General features: G+C 43.6%; 1 protein-coding gene across 4 annotated transcripts in view; it reads left to right on the top strand.

Annotated features, from left to right (window-relative positions):
• Positions 1–25,341, top strand: part of ERICH2 (glutamate rich 2) — a 313,376-nt gene that overhangs the window by 247,470 nt on the left and 40,565 nt on the right. The window lies entirely within an intron of this gene.

The raw sequence follows: 25,341 nt of genomic DNA, 5'->3' as shown, positions 1-25,341 counted from the left end.
TAGTATTCGAGGGCACATGGGTCTTAGGAACCATCTCACAATACCCAAGAAACACTAATGTTAGCCCTGCCCACTCAACTCCCTTATCTAGGGGCAACTCCTCCCCGAGCCCTACGCTCGCCACCCCAGGGGTCTTTCCTCCAATGGGAGGGTGTGGCCTCTTGGGACACTTGGCATCCCCCTTGTAATGCCCAATCTCGCCACACTCATAACAACGGACAACCCTAGGCTGCTGACCACGGTCAGGATAAAGGGGTTTGTGGGGGCCGACCTTAGGAGGGAATCCTATTCCTTTTCCTTGCGAACTCTTTTGAGGGCCTTTAGGGAACTCCTTCTTTTTGTCTCCCCCCTCTTTCTTCTGGGGGGCGCCCTGACCAGTCCCTTGGAAATTCCCCCCAGTCCCTTTTGAGGATACCCGGGTACTTGCCCAGATGTCCGCCTCCTCTGCAAGCTTCCTAGGATTAGTTTGCTTGCTGTCCACCAGGTGTTGTCGCAGCTCCGGAAAACTTTTCTCGAGGAGGTGCTCCCTTAAAATCAGGCTATACAACCCCTCGTAGTCTTTCACCTCACTGCCCTGTACCCAGCCCTCCAAAGCCTTTTTAGCGTAGTCTAGGAAGTCCACCCAATTCTGGGTGGACAGCTTTTGGCTACCCCGGAATCTCTGCCTGTATTTCTCAGGGGTCAGCCCAAACTTTCTAATCAAGGCGACCTTCATGGTGGGGTAATTGGTCTGCTCTTGTTGTTCCAGAGCTAAAAGGGCATCCCTCCCCACCGGAGGCATATACCTATATAGACCACCCCCCCACTGAGCTTCGGGGATCCCATGGGCTCGTAAGGAGACCTCATAGGCAGCCAACCACTTAGCAATGTCATCCCCGACACCGTAGCTGGCGACTACGTCCTTCGGTAAATAGGGTCTGTGCTCCCTGGTGATCTCTCTATGTACGCTGCCACCAACGGGACTGCTGGGGGTTCCAAACTGTAGGGCCTTGAGTTCCAATTCCTTCAAATGGAGCTCATGGAGGAACCTCCGCTCTTCCCTCTCTTTCTCCAAGCGGGCTAAATCCATTTTGAATTGCCTCTCCTCCCTCCTGTCAACTAAATCAGCTGAAGACAGGCTTCCCCCCGAAGCGCTACTACCAGCTCTTGAAGGGGCACTAGGACCTACATCCATATGGCCGCTCTCAGGGGGGAAAAGTGATTCTGTCCCTTCCATGGTGTCCGGCCCTGGCCTCTCCTCCTCCCGTTTTCCGCTAGGGTGGGCCATTACCCAGGCTCTCAAACTAGTCTGGAGTTGTATTTTCTTCGCTCCCTGCTTGAAAAATACCCCCCTCTCCTGGCAGAATTCCTTTAACTGGGTGACAGTATACTCTTCCAGCCTACCCAGCTCAAACTCCATCCTGCCAGGGGGGCCCTAACACTGCGGAGAAGAACTTTACGTTAGGAGAACCTTCCTTATCAAGGAAGTCACACCACAGGACAGAAACAATTTCGAAAAATTCCAATCAGGGAGACAACCTGGAGAAAACTCCAATAGAATCAAAAATCAGGTGCAGGGTGCGTGGCGCACGCTGAACTGCCAATGAATGGACACAAGCACAAGCTCAGGATCCCACCGCTGAACACCAACTTGTTGGAACTAACATCCGGGGGTAGCTTGGCTCGAGTGGGAAGGCCTATACCCGATAACATGTTGTGCTTGCATCACATTCCTTTCATGCTTCAGCGCACCACCACCAAGAATGACGCTACACCAAGAAGTTAGAAAAGGTGGAAAAGCTTTATCTTTCCTTATTTCTTGTTTCTTTTGTCTTTCAGATCGAATCAATCAATGTTTGCTTATAACTCATTAGGGTCATATCATTCCATTGTTACTTGACTGACAGTATATCAGATTCACTAACGCCGTAAGTGAAGTCAGTAATCATAGCGTTACCCACAGCAATCACCTAGTACTTTGTATAGAGTTCACAGATTAAGCGCTGCACATAACAATGGCTTCGACGCTTCAAATTAAGTCAACCAATATTATTCTGCACATAGCGTTGTCATTGCTGTAAGTAAGGTCAATAAATATTATGCTGCACAGGGCATTGACACTGCTTTAAATAAAGTCAATAAATATTATGCTGCACAGGGCGTTGACACGGCTGTAAACAAAGTCAATAAATCTTAGGCTGCACAGGGCGTTGACACTGCTGTGAATAAAGTCAATAAATATTAGGCTGCACAGGGCGTTGACACTGCTGTGAATAAAGTCAATAAATATTAGGCTGCACAGGGCGTTGACACGTCTGTAAACAAAGTCAATAAATCTTAGGCTGCACAGAGCGTTGACACTACATTTGCGGACTGAATGTGTCTTACTTCAGAGCCTGGCTGGGGCTTCATACTCCACTCGGACCGAAACAAGGTTGGTTGGCTTGCCCCTAACTCCCACCAGACCCTCTTCTCTTCAGTACCTGCCCCGCAGACTCGATGACGGGTGTTTCCCCTGTCCCTCCCCCAGGGGAGGGGCGGCTATGGGCCTCACTCGGGTCTACCGCCATCCCCTGAGGTTACCTTACTCTTCGGCCAGACATAGGCCCTTGCGTGAGCTCCTTGGCCTCCCGGCGATGCCCGGGCCGAGGGCCTTTCTCCCGTGACAGTTCGGCAGGAGGGAGGGTTGAAGTGCCGAGGTCCGCTCCTCACTCGTCCTGGGTTTGCGCACGCAGTCGCCCAAGCAACGCGACCTGCGAGAGCACAGCCCAGTCAGCAACTCGGGCAGCGGCGGGGGCGGCGTCTCGCAGCCCGCCCCCCCGTCATGTGATCTGAGTACCAGAACCTCAGGCCTAGCGCGGCCCACAGGAAACCTCGGCGGCGCGCTCTCCTCACAGAGGACCGCGTTTCGAACCACGAAGGCAGCGATGGGGCCCCAGTCCTTCTTACAAGCCCCTGATGACAGGAGGGTTGGTCCAGCGGACCCCAGGCCACAGCGGTAAGGGTCTCCTTATGGAATCTCCAGCAGGGGTGGCTCAAGTTAAGGGGGTGATCTACAGCTCAGGGGCAATCAACCCGGACAGCCGGTTTTCCCGGATCTGTGGCGCTGGTCACGTTTCTACCTAGTCCAGAACAGCTTCAATTACAAGGTCTGGGATACTCCAGGGCTCCGACAGCAACAGGGTTATAGAGACTTTGGGCCAGTGATGGAACTTCCTATCCCTATTCCCTTTTGAAGTCCTGACTAGGCAAATAGCCCATAAAGTTGGCTTATTCCCCAAGGTCAGAGGCTAGAGGCAGGGTCAGGTCACAAGGAAGGGGGCAGTGTCAACCGGGGGGGAAAAGCAGGCCCTAAGAACGGTCAATTCCCCCCTCTAGCGCACCCACCTCCCCACTCAGGTGCCTGGCTCCTGACTACCTCACCTCACACTTACTACACAAAATGGCCGCCAACCCTCACCTCAATATAGCCTGGGCCCTGACTAGCCAGAGTGACCCAGAAGGTTCTGGAACCCCTCATGACAGCCTATGGCCCAGGTTCTGAGGTGACAGTTTAGGCCACCATTTTGTAGAGGAGACCTCATCCACCCTCCATTTTGGAGAAGCACCTTGTGCCTCACCCTCAATTAGTGAGAATGGGCACCCAGGGCCTCTACGTCAACACCAAAAAGTGACTAGTAGACAGAAAAAATTGGAGGGTAAAGGGAAAAAAAATGAGGAGGGAACAGCCAAAGGACTGGCAGGTCTAACACAGTGCTACTGATAATTTGGTAATCAGAGACCAGGGGCACTGGGCTACTTTAGGAGGTACCAGATAGGTGTCATGCTGGGCCCAAAGTCAGTTACTATATTGGGACTACTGGGGATACAGTTAGCTTACACTGCAAAGTAATGCTCTAGGGCATTAAGGTCTGAGGGTACATATCTTTAAACAGACCAGCTGTTGTCAGGATTTTCAGAAGGGAAGGGCAACCAATTGGGTTGGCTCATGGCCCAATCATGAATTTAAAATATAAATGCAGGACTGTGAAAAAAAGATTGTTTGAGGATATGGAAACGGGGTGACAACTGCAGACTCATAATGACTACTAAGGGTGATGCAAGATTTTGCATAGCCTGGGGTGATAGTGAGGGGTCGGGAATTTTGTCGACTCACCACAATCATCTTTCTGAAATGGCATTTGCAGGTCCATGAACTCTGGACAGTGCAGATATTTATTGGGTTTGTGTTAACTGTGGGCTCCATGGTTCTTATGGCTTCTCCTTGACTCACTTTCTTCTGATGCCTTTTGCCAGCTTCAGTCAAATGAGTTTTGCTGCTTCAGTAAGGAGTCAATACCTCACCTTGCACACTGCAGTACAGCTTGCACTGTCTACATCCATGGCAGGTAATAAACTCAGGCCTATCTTCCAGATTCAAGGCCATTCTTCATGACATGCTGGGTGTCATCTAGCCATCAGAAGAACTTGCCAAGGGTGTAGAGGACGCAATTTCTACACCATACCAGCAGTAACCAGTCCTCCGCATTTTTGCGCTTTCACCAAGTTGGTTGATAACTTTAATCAATGCTACTTCCAATCTGCATGATATGGGATATTGTTGATGGAAAACCTTCCTGGCAATTCCAACCTACCCACCTATTGCAAAAACCAACAGGTAAAATAAATCACACATCCCCTCCTTATGTCTCGTATATCCCCACAAATGTATACACGGTGCATACTCAATATCAATATCTGCCACTCTTTGATACTTCTGCCTTGCAGACCCCAAAGTTGCATAAGTATAGCAGTGCACCCAAAATAGAACAATGATAGAAAAAAAGTCCAATTCAATTGGCCAATTTTCTGTGTTTCTTCTTTATTTATACCAAAATCTCTTGTACTTTTATATTCCAATTGTTACAGCCTCAGCCAACACGTTTTACACACAGTAGTGGACTTCTTCAGGGAAAATTGGACGATTGAAAGTTACTTTTTTCTATCATCGTTCTATTTTTGGTGCACCACTATACTTATACCATCTTTCTAGTGTTATGATATGATTTGTAATGTACCCAAATATATAGGCCTGGGTAGTCACCTAACCTTTCACCTACATTTACCATTCCATTGTACTACATAACGGATTGGTGCTGACCTTTTACCTAGTTAAATGCTGCATAAATGTTGAGTGGTTTTCTCCGAAAACTAGCTTCATTTATTATGCATGAGGTTTCTCAGAATCACAGCAGGACTACCATCTTCTGCATCTCCTGCATAATAACTATGTATAAGGGTCATCCCTAGTGCCATCCTCGGCCGACATGACACAGCAAGGTAGAACCACTAAGGGCACCTTCTGGGTATATAAGAACCATATCTTTGCTGGGACAGGCAGAGGAGGAAGACTTCCATTCTGGCACGAGATGCTGAGGTTCCTGCACGCAGACACTCCAGCACGCAGTGATCTGACATCCCTTGCGGGGTGTCCAACTTGAGACCAGGACGGGGTCCTTCATTTTCTCAATTCAGGTAATGGGGATGGTTTTTATCCTGGGGGGATTCTTGGCTAAACACCTACATACATGCTAGGTACACTTATTTACCCCTAGGTAGGGTTAGCATCATAGGAGTACATATTATTACTGTCATGTATGTATATAACTGCATATATACATCGTTTTAGCACTATGGTAGAAATCTAGCATCTATTTACTGTTTTGGTGCTTATAACCGTTTATATCTGTTTCTGTCTTATGGTTGTTGCAGCACACATATTTGACACTAGAATGACGCTGGTTCAATAAATGCTTATTGAAAATGTCCCCATTGTTTATTCTGTGTATCTCTCTGAGACAAAGTGAGCATGAGAGCCTAAGCAAACAGTACTGTACCGTTTCCACAATCCCTGTGGGGACAGGGTTGTAATGTTCGATTGTTGCCAGAAACTATTTTCTCCTTGGTAAGAGGAGTTAATAGTGGCATTGTGAGCTAGCTGGTATACAGGTGAACATATCCGGTTGGGGTGTCTGGAATCAGTCTGGACACCAGTCCCACAGTTTGTTGTCTAAACACTCAGATCCTATATAGATTTATAGAAACTACACAACACCATGCCCTCTGAAACCACTCTTTTGACCTTCACCCTTTCCAATGATTGTAGTACCCTTTGCCTGACTATCCTCCCAGAGGGCAGACCTCTTCCCACAACCACCTATAGATTGATTTAGGTTGTGAATATGTACCCCCAAAAGTGGAATTGTATTTCCAGATCCCGGTTGTCTGATAGAATATTGAAGCTAAAAATATTGTATGGACAGAATATTGTGTCAAAAATAATGAGGAACAAAATATCCAGAAGGTAAGTGCAAATAGGTAAGTATAGATTTACTATTCCTATCTTCACATCTATGTACCTTGAAGATATATAGATCTATATTGTCAAGGTACATATATAGAGAGATAAAAATAGTAAAATTACCCACAGAAACTTACTTTCACAGTATTATTGTCCTCGATATTCTGACACGATATTTTGCCCACTTAATGTTCTCAACTGAATATTTTGTCCAAACACCCCAGAACCCATACTGAAAATGCCCTTGATACAAAGGGGTAAGGCCATTTTCGCAGTTTTCTCTGGGAGATGGGCATAGTTTCTGTGGCCTTTCTAAACAGAAGGGTTGCCACCAGAAACAATGTTGAGCACCCCATCCTGATCAAGAAACTGATCTTATGCCATTTCCGGCATCACTATTGGCAAATTAGTTTTCTCAATGTGAAAGTGACAGTAGCTTTGCAAACAGAAACAGAAGTTGAGCGCATGGGGATGGGCCCTGCTTTTTCAGAAGTCTGGCCTCAAATGAATGCAGTAAGCAATAAAAACAACCAATCTGAGAGAGACATATCACCGCAGATTCCTTACCTTAGAATTTCCCAGGCATCCGGCTGGATCTGAAAGACTTTTGCTCAAGGAATACCCTTGCGTGCAGGTATGTGGCGTCAATCGGCTCCTCGTGACGTCGTCCATGCCAGAAGTGACATCAACGTCACCAAGTTATGACCCACCTTGGCATGCTGATGTCAGTTCTTTTCTTTCTGCACCAGCTAGCACAGATCTGTGAAGAGAGCTATCCTCCGTCACATTTAGACAGGCTTTTTTCAACATATTGTTGGCTACTTTTGGTATGTAGGTTTTTCCTCAAAGTTGAAAAAGGCTTCTGTATTCAAGCTGTGTGGTGCCTGCCATCGCACAATGTCGGTGACGGATCCAGACTTAATTTGCCTATGGTGCCTTGAGCACAACCACGACTTAAAGACGTGCTCCAATTGTCAAGCCATGGGTCCGAAGGCTTTGAGGGAGCGGTCCCTAAAGCTGCTTGCAGTCCGGCGTTCCTCTGCATGCCGTTCGTACTGGAGGTCTCATTCCCGGTCGAGAGGAAGGTCCGGGCACCACTTCGGGAGTCCTCAGTCCTGGTCCTCCCACTCAAAGTCATCAGGTCAGTCAGATAAGAGGCATAAGAAACACAAGAAGTCGAAGCATGCTTCAACTCCTTCCCATACATCGGCCGACGTGACAGAAGCGCCTCGATGCTCTAGGCCTTGTTCTGTGAATCCTGGGCCTGGTCGGCTCTGCGCTTCCCTTCCTTTCCAGGAGCCAGAGCGCCCCCGCCCATTTTTAAGAATTTCTATGACGCCATGTGCCTCATATTTGGGCGACCCGACCCTCCTGGTGCACCTTGATGAGGTTCTGCATCAATGCCCCGAATGAACCCTGTTAGTGATCCGGACCGGCGCCGGTCGTGCCCCTGCAACTTTCCCCAGCGTCGGCCCCCACGCCGAGACTCCTGACGGGGCCAGTCCCATTCTTATCCCCAATGACCCGGAGCCGCATCAGTGCCTGTCGATGCTGATTACTGTGCCGATGGCATCCCTGGGTCCTAGGTCGGTGCCTGAGCCTTAGTGTGAAGGACTTTGTATGGAGGAAGATTGGGAGGGGTTGCTGGTATGAGGAATTGGGTGAGGCGAGTGGACTGGATACCTCCCCAAATTCTGGCCTGCTTTCTTCCCCTACCATGGCTACGGAGGAGGGAGCTTCATATGCTCTGATGGTGAGATGGGCAGCCGAGATCCTGGACCTTCAGCACCTTTCGGTAGAAGTCAAACGGAACATACTAATAGAGGTCCTGCAGCTAGGTATCTCCTCCTCAGAACCCCTCCTGCCTTTCAACGAGGCCTTGACTGATGTACTTTTGGGAACCTGGTCCAAGCCCAGCACAGGGGCTCCTGTGAATAGAACAGTCACCCACCGCCATCGCCCTGCACTGGGCGACCCAAACTTCCTCACCACCTACCTTACCTCAGAGAGCTTGTGTGTCCAAACCTCTACCTCACAAGGCACGTTTCCTTCTGCACCTCCAGACATGGAACCCAACAGACTGCATTGTTGGGGCAAAAAGGTTTTTTTCTTCCGCCAGGCTTGCATTGCAGGCAGTGAACACTGTATGCCTATTGGGCCGTTACACCCACTCCTTGTGGGAAATAGTTTTGCAAGTGCTGCCACAGGTCCTGGAGGAGGATTTCAGGGCCATTGTCTCCCAAGCGGTATTAGATGGGAGAGATGCGGCAAAGTTCACCAATCGTTGTGGGCTTGACATCACAGACTCCCTAGGCATCAGCAGTGGCTATTCCACGCAACGCCTAGCTGATAACTTCTTGCTTTTCTGGGGATGTCCTGGCATCCCTTATGGACATGCCCTTTGATGGCACCCATCTCTTTTGAGACCAGGCAGACATGGCCCTGGAGCACTTTAATGACTTGCGGGCTTCGACCAATTCGATGAGCCTCTCGGTGACCACCCATCCCCGTGTGCTTTTCGGAGAGGCCAGGCCCTGGGGCCATATTTGGCCTGAGGAGGAGGGCCGCTTGGCACAAAAAAAAAGATGGCCAGGCCCCGGGGGATGGGGTCCCCGGGGCCGGAATAGGCCACGGGATGGGGGCCACGCAGTCCCCCTCCCGTTTACATTTTTTTTTTTTGAAAAGGGGGCCAGGCCCTGGGGGATGGGGTCCCCAGGGCACAAAAAAAGGCAAGAGAAGGGGGGCCACACAGCTCCCCTTCTTAAAAAGAAAAAAGCCAGCATCGTGGCTAGGCCCCGCCCCCTCCCTGCAACACTCAGCAAATATTTCCCCTTGAATACTGAGGGTCCCTGGGGGCCAACTAGCCCACCAGGTACCTCCAGTATCCGCCAGGGAGCTGTGTTGCAGAGAGGTGTTCAGAGGCCACGCCCCTTTTTACACCTCTCTGCAATGCAGCTCTGTGGCACTTACTGGAGGTACCTGGTGGGCTAGTTGGACCCCAGGGACCCTCAGGATTCAAATGGACTTTATCCCCCAACTTAAAATGCGCCATGGGGCGCGTTTGCACAGTGGTGAAGGAAAGGGGCGGGGCCTGTGGTGACATGTGTGCAAACACGCCCTGAGGCACGTTTTAAGTTGGGGAATTAATTCCGCTTCAATCCTGAGGGCCTCTGGGGGACAACTAGCCCACCAGGTATCTCCAGTAAGCGCCACAGGCCTGCGTTGCAGAGAGGTTGTCCAGGCCACGCCCCTTTTCACACCACTGTGCAACGCAGCTCCGTGGCGCTTACTGGAGGTACCTAGTGGGCTAGTTGAACCCCAGGGACCCTCAGGATTCAAGGGGACTTAATCTCCCAAATTAAAACGGCCACAGGGCGTGTTTGCACACACGTCACCTCAGGCCCCCTCTTCCCTTCACCACTGTGCAAACGCACCCCGTGGCATGTTTTAAGAGGTAGTTTTAATCCCCCTGCCCTATTATGTACTAGGACCTTACAGAGGAGGTCATGCTAATCACAGTGGTAGCCCAACGCATAGTGTTCCCTAGTGTATGTAGGTGTTTTCACTGTATTCTAAGTGTCTTTTAGCATAGCACTGGCTCTAGGCCTGGTTAGTCAGAGTCAGTTACCACCAGTACCCATCTGAAAACGTTGTGGGCACAGGATGATTTTGCAACAAGGCCTCTTTCTGCTCCTCTGTTGGTTCTTTCTGCACATGTCTTGCTTCTTCCTGCACTTTTCTTCGTCTTTGTGGACTTCTGTTGCTTCTTTCTGCATTTCTTTTGCTTCTTTCTGTGCGTTTTTTCTTCTTTCTTCACATGTCCTACCTCTGTAAGCATAGTTAGAAACTAGCATTTAAAAAACCTTTTAAATTCACTGAAAAAAAGATAGGTTTCAGTCACGTTATAGTTAGAAATTTGCATTTAAAAAACCTTTGAAATTCACTGAAAAATCCATAGGATTCAGGCACGTTATAGTAAGAAATTAGCATTTAAAAAACCTTTGAAATTCACAGAAAAAAACATAGGTTTGAGGCACGTTATAGTTAGAAATTAGCATTTAAAAAACCCTGGAAATTCACTGAAAAACCATAGGTTTCAGGGGCGTTATAGTTAGTTGGACATTTCACTTGTACAAAACCAGTGAAATTCCCCCTTTATAGTTAGTTCACCTAACTATAACTCGCGCCCCCGCAATGCACTGCTGAGGACATCACATATTACATCACTCATGACATGGTCAGTGACATCACTCTTGACATCACTGATGATTGATTTTTCAAATGGCATGTTCAAACAAATCCCAGATATTATTAGGATTATACGTGAGCCCCTCCATGCATAAGGAGGCAGTTAAACACAATAATCCCAATTCTTCCAACTGCAATTGTCCAGCATTCTCGCTTGTGAAATAGGAGAATAGTATTCGTCGCCGTCCTGGTCTATCTTCTAGACCTCTGCCCCTTGTTGGATGTCAACGTAGTATACTATTTATGAATCCCCTCTTCTTCCAGCACAGTGCGCCCCGTGTAACTCCACCCCGCCCCACCCCAAGCTCCCACCCTCCCCACCCCCCAGGTATGCCGCTTATGATCAGGTCAACTACGTGTGTTCATAGGGCGACCCCATATTGCGAATTATGTGCCACTCCATCAGCATGTATCGTTGGTAGTGTAGTGAGCGGTGTGTGATATAATAGGCCGATTGTGGGATCAGGTACGCTAAAAGCGCCAAATGATCAGTCTCCCCATTAGGGCCTTCTCTATCTAGGTTGTGCAGGTGAAATTCATGTGTGCCACAGGAATTTGTCGTTGTCTTTTGTGTGTATCCTTTTGTGCATTTTATTTTGTAACCCAAGCATATTATGATTAATTTGTGGAAGCAATTAAAAATATATATATGGTAATCTGTATATACTACCTACTGCCGGTCGCCAGTGGGTAGTTATAGTTAGGACCATGTTTCCATAGGAATAGCATTTTTTTCTTGGCTGAAACTTTGGCGTCGTTTGACCAATCTTGATTAAATCTTCCAAAAATGTGTCAAGGTAGGTTCTGTGTGTCATGGAACGTTTGGGGGTGATCCGTGCAGTGGGGACCGAGAAATAGGGGCTCAAAATAAGGGTGCCTTTGTCATGTTAGTTTCCATAGGAACGCGTTGTCAAACCTACAGCCTGAACTGCTGGACGGAATTACACTAAATTTGGTAGAAAGGTAGATGTTGTTACGCAGATTCTGCTTTTTGTTATTTGGTGCAAATCCGTTCAGTAGTTTTTCAGAAATGTAAATTGAAAATTAAAATGATATCGCTGGCCGCTGATATTTCGCGACGGTTTCACAAGTAATTGCAAATGTACCCATTCACATACCCACTCAGACACTCACATCCCACTCACATACCCAGTCACAGACTTAAACACCTATTCACAAACTCACTCATAGACTCATGCACCCATTCATATACCCGCCCTGAGATTTATGCACCACTTATAGCCCAACTGAAGGACTCATGCAGCCAGTCACAGACCCACTTGGAGACTTATGCAACCATTCACATAACCTAGTGAATCATCAATACAAACTTTACTAGAGATATTGAGATACTGATAAATGTTTTTTAGAGATATTTAGATAGTGATTTATGTAGTGTGATGGTTAGAATGATGATATAATTAAAAATTTTGAATGTGGTGGTGGCTATTGAATTTTTTATTTTTTTGCGTTGCATTTTCACGACGTATCCGCGGTAATCGCTGGTATCGATGTCATCGCAACCCCCAGCTTCACCGCGAAAACTGAAAATACGATTTAGAGATGGTTTTTATAGAATCTCAGTAGAAAAGCATGAGTGTGGACTATACAGTAATAAACCCATAGTGCGAAAAATACTATAATATGTGTGCATATATGTGTTGTTCAATCTGTCAAAAAGGTGCAATCTTGGTGGTTACCCACATAACCGTGACCCCCGGCGTCACCGTGAACACAGAAAATATGTTTTAGAGATGGTTTTTATAGAAACTCACTAGAAAAACTTGACTTTAGACAATATAGTAATAAACCCCTAGTGTGTAAAATACTGTAATATGTGTGCATATATATGGTTTAGACTTTATGAAAAATGTAATATCATTTTGGTTAATGATGTTGTCCTGATGCCCTGAATAACCGTGAAAATGAAAAATAGGTTTTAAAGATGGTTTTTAAACAAAATTAGTACAAAAACATGAGTTTAAACATGTTTTTTTAAAGAAGCATGCATTTAGTAATATGTGTAGTGCAATGTTTAGAATGGATTTGTTTTTGTTATTATTTTTGAATGTGCTGGTGGCCTTTGAATGACTGCTTTTGTTTTGAGATTTTGCGACTTATTTGCGATCATCGCGACGTTGTCGCAAAGATTCCCAACAACTAAAAAGAAGGATCTTTAGAAAAAAAATTACCAATATTTTGGGAATTAGGGTGGCTCTTACAAGAGCCGTTGTGTTGGCTGTGTGTATATGACAGCTGCACATAAGATTGGATGCAGAGTTTCAGGTTACTTAGAATCACCCTGTTGCCTTCGTCTGTAAAGTGCACTCCATCATTTCTATAACTTCCATGTATGTCAAAATGCAGATTGTTGTTCTAGATACAGCCCATGCAGTGGTCTCTGAGGAATGCAGAAACAGTTTTATTAACATGTTTCCTGGCTTTGTCAATCTGTGGACAGAATTGATTTAACAACTTCCATTTCTGTCTTTGGCATATATCAGAGTACACCAAGACACTGTGAGGGAAAAGTGACATCAGTTCTGCTAAGGTATCCTTCATTAGGATTTCCAGCCCTATGCCAGCTGGTGTGCCTAGGTCATTTCTACTACAGTGCACAATCGTGAGGTAAGGAGCTCGGCAATCCACAATGGTTTTAACCAAAGCCAGCAACTGATGAAACGTTAGCCCTATCTGGCCAAACCAAGTAATCTCCACATTTGGCAAACCCAAGTCCCTCTTAATATCCCTGTTTTTTGAAGCCTCTTTAGCCCAGAGACATAGCTGTGGCCACACTCTAATCATTTTGTAGTGAAGGAGCAATAGCAGTCAGGAGAAGACTGGGGCTGAATGAGGTAGTTTTTCAAATGAAAAGTAGTACAAATGCAGGTGTTTTCTTTTTAATAAACAAAAAAAAGATGTATTTGATTGGATGCTGTTGGCATGTTAGTGAATAAAATCAGGTAGTGTATTGGATACATTAACAAGAAGCCCTATTATTTGCTGTTGTTTAAAAAAAGAAATGGAATTCAGACATGGATTTGCTTTTGATTCTGTAGAGTATACCACACCTGCTGTATCTTATTTGGAAGTAGCATGGTCCTTCTAGATTTTGCTGTGAACTTGTGACCTAAGAGTTCCACTGGGTTGCTAAACACACTCAGCTAAGAGTGTATTGGGGGCAAGGGTGTTAAAGAGACAGAATTTTATTTTTTTAAGTTGAGGAGTTATGACACAAGTTGAGTAATGATAAACTTTAATTTCCAACTCAGGACTATGTAATAAACTGCTGTTCAGTATTTAAATTAAAAAAAACTTTAAGCTAAATATAAGTTTGGACTCACTTTTTTTTGGCGATTACTCCACGATGATTGCAAAAACATTTCGAACACGCATATACATGAAGCTCTTTTTGAAAGAGAGGGAAAGGGGTAACAAATGGTAACCATTCACAAGTGGAGATAGAGTAGCCTAAAATGAAAGACATGATTTTATTTGCTGCCTTTCTCATAATCACAGAGTGGAAAGTTCAAAAGGTTGCCATTTTATAGTTGCATTGTTTGAGAGTGGTGTACTGTTCTTGTACTTAGTTTTTACAGATCCTAACAGTGTCAAATCCATCCAAAAAGAGCTAAAACAACAATAAAATCTACAAACTCAATTCACTGGTATGTACAGACCTTTTTGTTTATTTAAAAAACTTATATTAAAATGAAGATGTATATGGGGGTTTGATAAAGAAAAAAGAGTATCACAGTGATATGAAAAAAATATATCAGATGAACTGTATCTGGCAGAGGGTATGTTTTTAAGATGGTAGTACCGAATGTTTTGAGAAGAGGAATAATAATTAGTGCCTCTTTATTCCATTGTGTACTTTATAGAAAAACAACAGGATAGTATTGTTGAAAATTACAAAGAGGAATGTATTTAAAAATAAGAATGTTTTGAATGTCTAAGTATTATGTGCAGAATAGATACATCTATATTATTTGCATTCTGGGAATTGTAGTACATTTATTCACATTATTAGAGAGGAGTAGTGTAGTCACAAATACAAGATAAGAAAATGTGCTGTGCCTGTACATGAATTATAAAGTAGTAATACTTGTGAGGTTTGTATTAGGAACTGTTTGTCAATGTGGTTTTTAACTATATGGCCGTTTTTCATGTTTAGATGGTGAGATATGTTTTTTTCTGGTTGCAGATAGTTATATGTACTTAAAAATGTAGAAAACTATATATTTTTGGAAAGATGGCCTGAAGGTGCATATCTATTATGAAATGTTTGAATGGAGATCTATGTTCTTTAATCCTGTTAAAAAGTTCATGTATAGGGTGAGGGTGTCGTATTTCTTTAAATATGCTGTGTTTAAAACTGAGGAGGGTTAATAGTGCAGAATGTCTCTAGAGAGTTCTTGTGCTAGTTTCACTTGGTATGTAACTTTTCTTTGAGACATGCAGAATATTTGTTTTAACCAGGAGACAGAAGCAGTCTAAGGAAATCAGAGCCAGGATGTTTCATAGTAGAGTGGTTGTCTACTGAGAAATATGAAGAAGTATATAGCAGGAGAGCAGCATTGGATAGAAGGCTGAGAGCACTTGTGAAGTATAAGGACTGTCTCTACCCTCTCCTGCTTCATTCCTCGGGTACTACCTCAACAGGTTTAATGGTAACTGACTGAGGAATGTTCTCTTTCTTTTTTGCCTTTTGTATTGGTGTGCCAGCTTCATCCCTCTTTCCTGCTGACAATAGAGGACAAAAGACTGTGACTTGACCAGTCTGGGAGGAACAGGCAACCAGACGAGACATACCAGAAACCTGTCCCAGAGCTGGACCTGTGGAATACCAAACTGTGTCAGCAAACTGAGAGTAACTATTGGAAAGAAACCCCTCAAGTCGTTGTGCTGGAATTTCTCACTTACCATTGTCAGAGTTCACATCTGTGGAGACCGAGAAAGTCTACTGAGACCAGGAATGGGGTCAGAAACATGTTTGTTAGCAGAAATTTGAAAGTTTTGCAACCTTGTAGGAAGAGCTGCCTTAAAATCACCCTGAGGGAAAAAACCCACTAATTACTATGGAAGGGTGCTTCGGGGTACACTTGCACAGAGGAAAGACTAGGTAGAAGAATAGGACAGTGAGGAGCTGTGTTTGAAGAACTGAAGTTGGCAGTCTATAATCTAGTAAAGGATCTGCACAGCAAAGCTGTGTGTTGATGCCTTGTGACCCTGGTTATCCCTACATTGTGCTTTGGAGAAAGACACTTGCTCCTTGAATTCGTGCCTGCATTTGAGCATCTTTCCTAACCGGTCATAGGAGAAGTGTGCTAGGTGGTTGGCAAGACCCCCCTTAACTTCATACGAGGCCATAAATTGCCTTGAACAGCTTGGCACTGAGAAGAAGCTTAACTGCAATCAACGGTTTTACCTTAACACCACAAAGTGCCTCTGATGGCTTGGCTTTATGAAGCCTCATAGTTACATCTGGTGGTTAAGCTCCACCTCAGTCTTGATCACTGCTCCGTCCCTAAGTGGACTCTGTAGTACTTGAGTGGTATGGGCCTGAGGAAGATCCATTAAAGAAATGTCCACATCTGAGATCAAAGCAAGCAGAGTGCAGACTGCCTGTCCATGTGTCTGTACTGCCCCACCAAATCCATATAAGTCCCATGGGGGGAGATGGATTGAAGATGTAATTAGATCAGTATATATGGTTAAAATATCCGAATGTCAGTTCTGAAAATGTGAATTTTGTTTGCAGTCAATTTCTGGTACAGTATGTAGTGACAATCTTGAGAGGTGTTACATGGTCTTTCCTTTGTCCAATACATTTAAATCTTGAAGTTAATAACCATAAAGCTTTGTCTAATTGCCATATGCTGTCATTTTTTCATTTTCTAAGATGTACACCTATATTGCAGTTGTGGAACAGCATGAACTATTGGTACTGTAATAGCAATGCATGTATTTAATACAGACTGTAGGAAGTTTGTCCTTTCTGCAGGTTCCCTTAGGATTTATCCCAATTTGCTGGACCTTATATTTTGCTGACTGTAAAACTCTGTCCACTTTACCCCTGCTAACAAGGTGTAAAGCTCCTGTGCTTCCACTTTCAGCATTGTGAAATTGACATGCCCCTAAATAACACATTCAACTTACCTATAAGACCCTAGTATATGGTACAAAGTGTATGTAGGACCTTCAAGGTAAATGTCACTAGTGGACTGCAGCACCCATTGTGCCACCCACTACCATGACTGTGCAGACATGACTGCAGGCCTGCCATTGTAGCCTGGTTATTGCAGTTTTAAACTGCAAATTCAACCTGTCAAAATAACCCCATTACACCTTACTTTTACTTATAAGTCCCCCCTATACAGGCCTTATTGCCAATAAGGCAGAGTGCATGGTATTTAAAAGTAGGACAAGTAAAATATTTATGTTAAACATGTCCTTACAGTGAAAAAGCCCCAATAGCTATTTTCACTGTAGCAAGGATGGCTGTTTCATAGTAAAACTCTGGGTTACATTATTTCCTTTTCATGGAACCACTCACTGAACTTCTCAGTCTCTCAGAGATCCATTTCCATATGTGTGCAGACGACACCCAACTCTACATCAAGATCCATTCACTTGAGGACATCAAAACTCTCAATACAATGCTACAAAAAACTCAAACATGTTTGGCCCAAAACCATTTGAAACTAAACTGCCTCAAAACGGAGTTCCTCCTAATCGCCCCCCTCAACAAATCATCCACCATCCTGGAATGGATGAAGCACCTAACAGCACTCAAAGGGCAACCTCTCATTGTTGAATCAGCGAAATCGATAGGTGTAACACTGGACAGTAATTTAAAGGTGCAGAAGCATATCAGTGCCACCACAAAAGGAGCAAATTTCCACATGAACACCCTGCGAAAACTGAAACCCATCCTGCCAGCAAACGACTTCAAACATGCAGTTCAAGCCCTAGTAATCCCAAGAGTGGAATATGGGGCTGTAACCCTAGGCAGCCTCCCCAGGTCGACGACAGCCCCGCCAAGAGCCACTATCAATTCAGCTGCGAGACTCATCACAGGTTCAAATAGAACCTCTCACATCTCTCCTGACCTTAGAGCCCTCAATTGGCTCCCGTTTGAAGCTAGAATTCATCTGAAAATCGCATGTATTACGCACAAGGCCTTACACTACAATTCTCTGAGCTATCTAGCTCAGAAACTGGTATTTTCTGCTGGGAATAGAGCCTCCAGAAGCTCCAAGAATCTTCTACTGAAACCACAACGCTTTGCCAAGAAAAAAACTTCTAACCGATCCTTCTCTGGAATAGCTCCCAGGCTCTGGAATGCTTTGCCCACAGAAACTAGACTGAACCCCTCCACTGCCTCCTTCAAAAAAGAAGTGAAAGCGATTCTCATGGCTAAATTCACATAAATTACTTACTTATTACTGTATTCTAATTATTAGTCTGTGTTATTGAGCACCGTATTGTAATTACTAGTTGTACCTTTGAGCAACTTACATCTAAATCACCTCTCATTGTATGTTCTTATGCTTATACTTGTTTCTAATATATGACATGTAAAGCGCTCTGAGACCCGCAAGGGTCTTGTTCTCGCTATATAAAACCTTCAAAATAAATAAATAAATAAAATTGAAACAGAAAGAACGAGTTGAGTTAGTAGTTGATAAGGCATTTGCTTTGAAGAGGAAGCTTTTCATTTTGATTATAAATAGAAGGAAGACTCTTGACAAAATGGTGTTATACATGAGGAGACAAAACTAGAAGAAAAGATTAGTGAATAGAAGTAACTTTTGGACAGTTTTTAGTGGCGAATGGATACATACTTCTACTACAGAGCCTTTCTTTAATGAAGAAAGCCATCTCCAGGATAACACATTAGTTCAAGCTATTGAAGAAAGAAGACAATGTTATGAAATGAAGAATGGCACTCATATAGCAAAAGAGGTGATGGTACCTAGAAATGTAGAACAAATTATTGCAGAAGAGGTATAGGGAAAGTGTAGTCAAGCCCTGTATACAAATGGGATTGTAGCAGTGTTTGTAGTATTTGTCAGCAATACATTTATATACTATGAACATTTCTACATATCTTTCCAAGATGAAGTTTAAAACACAAAATAAGTACTTTACAGGGATTCGATCCTTCCAAGGTTAGAAAGCATACAAATGTGTAGGGATACACACTAGCTTGTTTATCAAAGTAAGTGTGCCAAAGCACCTTTCATCATTTCAGGATGTAAGCTGTACACCTCTCAACAATGCAAACTTTAGTTAGGAGGCTGCACTTTGTGAAAGCTCCTGCTTTATATTTAGGAGAAATGAATAGAGCACTTTTTCATGGTACTATGGCAGAGGTAGAAAAGGTTTATGATGATGTACAGTTTTGTTTCTTTTGTCCAGAACAGGTCTCTACAGAAAATGAAGAATTGATAATAGGAGGAGTTGCAGAACAGGACACAAGTATTATAGTTGATAGTTTTGAAGAAGAGATTACAAAATTTAAAACACTGTGCTCTGTAAAAATAGAGTATGTTTGTATATGTTGTCGACACACTCACTGCAAGATTCAAACATAGACTGTTGACTTGTATTTAAAAAGTGAAAACGAAAATAATGATAACTGGCAAAAGTTTGCTGTGAACTTATTTGTAGAGGAACGCTTTGACTTGTCCACACAGCAAGTTATATGTAAGTACTGTTACAATAAATTAGAGGATAGTAAAATGCCGGCTAGAACTGTGCATAACAAGTTAGTACTGGTTCCCATTCCAGAACCACTTCAAGGATTAAATGTTTGAGTCAATACTTTTCCAAATTATATATCCATTTCAGACTATAGTCTGTATGGAGCCAAAGACAGGCAGGTTACCACCAAAAGACCTGACGAAAGGTCTAACAGGTGGAGTAAGTGCACTGAATAAGTAGTCCTTTCTCAAAATCTTCAGCAGGATGCTCAATAATTTTTAAGGATAATGCTTGAACTGTTAGAGGAAGAGGGTGTGAATATCAATTAATTATTTGGTTTAACTTATAAATTGAACCATTACTGTGACCATTGTGAATTCACCTCTAGTACTGAAATCAATTTGGAACGATTCCTCTACTTGATGTTACCAGATTGTAAAGCTGTGGCCTTTGAAAATGTAACCAAAAACACCCATTAAGATATGACTGGTCTAAACTGCAGTTCAGACCTTAGGTCTACGTTGTTACTACAAAGGTATGGAAAATATGTCATAGTCATGCTTCAGTGATGCAGAGAGGATGGTGCTAAATTAGAAAGTGAAATTACAAACTTTGTAGCTGAACAAATTTCCATTTCAAAAAGAACTTTCACAACTATAGCAATGATATTTCATGAAGGAGCTAATATAACCTCTACACACTACACAATATATTTAAGATGTCAAAGAGAATGGACAGAGTGCAATGACATAGAATCATATCTGCCATTTCTAGAACCGAAGTTCTAAGGGCAATTTAAGATAACAAAATGTGGTATTTTGTTGAAATGTATATGAATTATGTGTTTGGGAAACATTATTTGGCCTATTAGGGATATTGTCTACAGCAAGCTGTTAGAAATTAAAGACTCTCTCTAACTACAGGAAAGGAATTTATAAAACATTACAGGACTACATTCTGTTACTACAGATAAAAACTAAATGGAGGTACTATAATACCAGCAGCCTTAAGCTGCATCTAAGAAGTCACTTCACCATTGTATCTTGTTTTGGTTGCCTAATGCTCTAAATGAAATCCTAATACATTTTTCTTTGTTTATATTTTTTCACAGTAGTTGAACTGCTGCAATAAAAAAGGAGAAATAATTAACAAGTATGGTTTTTCACATTCTGCAAAATTACATCCACAGATTGCTCCCCGGCTGTTACAATGGTGTTCAGTCCATGCAGAATGTAGCAAAACGCTTTAGTTCTGGTGACATTTCCCTGCATCTTCTCCCCACTTCAGCTGGAACTTTGTTGCCAGGAGCAGGGGCTAAAGGTCTGGAAGCTGATGATCCCTCTCCTTTTTTTCTCTGTGCAAATTTAAGATGCTTCTTGTGGTATGTTTTCAAGTGGTACAACATGCTTGTTGTACCACATGAATATTTTTATGCTGTGCCCTGAGATAATGTCTTCTCACACATGCTGCACCTCACCAATTTAGGTGTGATTTTCGATTCGCCAGATGAAATAGTGAAAAGATCCCAAGCTATGCTTTGTTTCTTTATTGGTGGTTATTCACCAAAAGACTGTTCATGTGCAGCTGACTCCTCCTGGTCTTCAACAACTTCACCAGTTGTAGGTCTTCCTCTGGTTCTTCTGATGCCCTTATGTTTTTTAGAACAAGCCAAAAAAGGTTAAAAACAGGACACAGTTTCCAAAATCAGTTTGGGCCAGCTCCAATGGTAAAACTAACTAGTACCTGGAAAGTTCAAGAAGGGAGAAATGGGTGTGTACTTCCTTTCATAAGGAAAACTGTGTAAACCAATGACATTTCTTTATTTGGTAGTCATGTGCTATTCGTGAATAATGATACGGAAAGTTAGTTTTGGGAAACTGTTACTTTTGAACAAATGTGTTGTGAAAATAAAGTTAAACCAATATGTTACTAAACAGCTAGACTCAAACTTTATGTAAAATATGTCTATGTATGTTTTTTACCCCGGGGAGCACTGACCCAGAACACAGTGGTTTCCCTGCTCGCACTAGCGTGGGCAGGTAAACTTGTGTTTGCTCCTGCCCGGCGGGACCATTTTTGAAACTATAGGCAAACTGAAGCAAGCGCTAAGTCTGCTTCCAGCTGGCAAGAGATTGAAAAATGCTCCTGCCAGCTGGGAGCAGACGTTTGATCATTTTCCTTGCTCACACTAATGTGGGCAAGGAAACAGATCAAGATATTGCTCCCACCCAGCTGGAGCAATATAAATAGCTGCTCCCTGCGGGCAGGAGCAATGCCGGCTCCTGCAGCATGCAAGGAGCCAACTGGGGCCATAGGGGCCCTGGGGCTCCCCACACATCTCCCAACATCTGCATGGTAAGTGCCCTGGGTTGGCACCGGAGCACCCACCTTTTTAAAAAGGAGGACCTGGGAATGGGGTCCTTGTTGGCAAAATAGCTTTGGGAAGGGATTTTCGGGGCCTAACTAGGCTTGGGTAGGGACGCCATGTAGCCCTCTCTCCCCTTTAAAATAATCAAGGCCCTGCAGGATGGGGTCCCCAGAACCTAATTAGGCAGGGGATGTGGGCCACGCAACCCCCACCCCTTAAAAAAAAAATATTCCACTGTTTTACCTTTTAATTGCTGCGGAGTATGCAAAGGCGCCAAATCACCTACAGGCCCCGCCTCTTCTATGTTAGTAGTATGCAATGGTGTTCCCGACATTTTCCAGGCTGATGGACAGTGGGTTTTCTTTACAATTGCATGTTGAAAAACGATCTGAAATCCTCGATGGAGGTGAATGCATTGTTGCTTTATTGGAGCGCAATCTCTTCTGTAGTGACTCTTCAAGACAAGTGGATTCTTTCTTGTTGTCTCCCGGTCTGAGAGCAGAGTCCACGGTTCTCCCTTTTAATTGCTGCTGAGTATGCAAAGGCACTAAATCACCTACTAGCCCCGCCCCTTCCATGTTAGTAGGAAGCAACGGTGCTGACTCCGGTTGGGTTGTCCCCAGGCCCTGTGGTTAACCCCCTGCTGTGTCTCTAAAGGCCCCAGGGACCTCATGCCCCAAGGTCGCAAAACTAAGTAAAAGGGAGGGGCCAGCATGGCCCCCCTCTGTCTGCCATTAATGGCCCTGGGGACCCCATATCACAGGCTCACCTCACTAACTATGTCCATGGTAAGCCCAGCCCAGGGAAATAGCGGTTTCCCTGTCCTCACCAGTGTGGGCAGGGAAACCTGTGTTTGCTCCTGCTTGGTGGAAGCATTTTCAAAACTCACGCCACGCAGGAGCAAACACAAAATCTGCACCCAGGGTGTAGGAGCTTTGAAAATGCTCTAGCAGGCTGGGAGCAGACTTCTGATCTGTTTCCCTGCCCGCACTGATGTGGGCAGGAAAACAGATCAACATATTGCTCCCGCCCGGAGGGAGCAGCATTAGTAGCTGCTCTCTCTTTGGCGGGAGCGATGCCGGCTCCTGCTGCACGCTGGGAGCTTGCTGGGGCCGCGGGGGCCTTGGGGCTCCTCCCTCAGCCCCCAACGAGTATATGGTGCGTGCCCTGGGTGGACAACTATAAGAAGTGAGGGCCCGTGGGATGAGGTCCCGGGGGCCGATAGCAGCTCGGGGGGGACACATTACCCTATTCCTTTTAATTTTTAGTGATGACCTGGAGGGATGGGGTTCTCGGGGCCTAACAAGGCTCCAAGAGGGGGGCCACAAGCCTTGTTATAGTTAAGTGTAACAAAAAAGATTGATTTTTGTTTAAAAAATAAATAAAAATTAGAAACTCATTTTAAAGAAAACAAACTGCAAAAATACTGTTAGGTGACTTTGTCAGTGACAAACATTAACGTTTTGAACGAAAACAAAAACACAGAAATCCACCAGTTATAGTTAGCAGAGTTAACTATAACTTGTGCTCCTGCCATGCGCTGCTTATGACCTCACATATTACATCACTCATGACATGTTCTATGACATCATTCATGACATCACTCATGACATAATTCAATTTGGTAGTTTGCTTTATAGTTTACATAGTGGTAGGTAACTACCATAATACTTTTCTACGTAGTTGTGTGCAGCCTGTGTCCAGCTAATGGTTTAATTGTTTACAAAACACATATGCTTCTAATGCATCATAAGCAAGTAGAAGTATTGAACACATTATAAAACGTTGTATTGACGAGTAACTCTATCTGCAGGTGACCGCAGGTTCACACAAGTTTTTTGGTACTGCAGACAATGTTTCCAACAGGGCAAATATTTTGCATACAAAATATTGTACGCACCTTTGAGTTACTAGACAGAATTGTCTCAGCATGTCAATTTTCACATACCATGGAAGACTGTGTGCACCAGGTACTAACCTATGCACATGTGCTTGTTTTGCTTCATAAGATGGGCTATCTGTAATATTTTCACCGCAGTACGAAGGCTGCAGGTAGTATGATCCCTAGCACCTTGCGAATAGTCTCTCTTCAGATAAGTTTTGTCAGAATGTACACTGTTCTTAGTAGATACTTTTTAATACTCTGTGGTGTATTTCTCATGAGAGTTTCCCTGTCTGCAAACAGTGTGGTACTGAGTAAACTGTATATAGTGTGCTGTATTTCTCATGAGAGTTTAGAAAAAAACCTTAGGAATTCACTGAAAAAACCAAAGGTTAAAGTAACGTGTAGTTAGATGACTATGTCTTTGACAACATTAATGTTTTGAACTAAAAAAAAAAACAGAAATTCACCAGATATAGTTAGTGGTGCTAACTATAACATGCTCCCCCACCATGCACTGCTTTTGACTGCACATATTACATCACCCATGACATGTTCTATGACATCACTCATGACATCATTGATGACATCACTGATTACATCATCCAAGCTTCTTTTGTGCACATTGCTCTATAAATGGGTATGGCATTAGAGCTATGGCATAAAGTGCAAAATAGCTCAGAATAACATAAAGCAATCATTAATGCTATCATATATACAATCCTCATAGGTGAAACAAGATTCTGTTATTTGAAACATTGAACCTGTACCATACACTTCATGGGTAGCCAAATTCATGTTAACTAACAACTACAAATAAAAGGGTAACCTCTACTGCAAATGGTATTCAATCTGTATACAGCTATTGAGAGAAAATCAAGTTCCTCTAGATTCTTAAACCCTGTTAAATAACTAATACCCTACTACAGAAAGTTTTTAACTGTATAAAACCCCTCACAGTCATCGAACCTACAGTGAGAAAATAAGTGGATATCACTAGAACAGTGGGTCTTATACACAGTGTTTACGCAATGGAGACAGTTAACTCTGTAACACACTATTTACAGACAGTGAATTTGCAGCATTGTTAGATAAAAATATTTTCGGCCACAGGAATGATCCCTGTGGGACCCCACCACTAGGCCTAGGGGTTCAGGGTATCCCTACTCTGCCCCCTTATGTTTTTTTAAAAAAACACTTTCTTGTAGGACTCGGGACTGAGTCCCGAGCCGAGTCCTAGGATGGCTGCTGCAACTTCCTAGTTGATGTTGTGGCAGGCAGTCAAATCTCAGCTTGCAATCTGTCAGGACCTGCTGATGCTCCGCATCCCTTGATATACAAAATGTTTGAGAAATAATTGCTCAAAAACTACTGAACAGATTTCTACCAAAACACAAAAAGCACTCTTTCTGGACCATGATCTAGCTTTCTGCCAAATTTGGTGTAAATCCATTAGGCGGTTTAGACTGTAGCTTTGTCTAAAAGAAAATAAATGGGGAAAATGTGTTTTGGATCCCCCCTTTTTTCTTGGTTCCCACTTGATGGGTCACTCTGAAACTTTCCATGCGAAAATAGTTCAACAGTAGCACTTTTTTGGAACGTTTCGTGGAGATTTGTCAGATAGTGCCAAAGTTATTAGTAACACAAAAAATGCATTTCCTATGGAAGCATGATTCTAACTATAACTATCCAGGGGCGCTGCCACAAGATACTTTAGATATTTTACCCTTTCTAGGTACCAAGGAGCTTTATAAAGGGTGTGCATATACCTACATACATATATATACATATATGTGTGTATATGTGTATATA

Source organism: Triturus cristatus, chromosome 3_1 (genome assembly GCF_964204655.1).
Source record: "Triturus cristatus chromosome 3_1, aTriCri1.1, whole genome shotgun sequence".
NCBI lineage: Eukaryota > Metazoa > Chordata > Amphibia > Caudata > Salamandridae > Triturus > Triturus cristatus.
The sequence above is the reverse complement of the archived record's forward strand: the minus strand, read 5'-3'. Positions and strand labels throughout refer to the sequence as shown.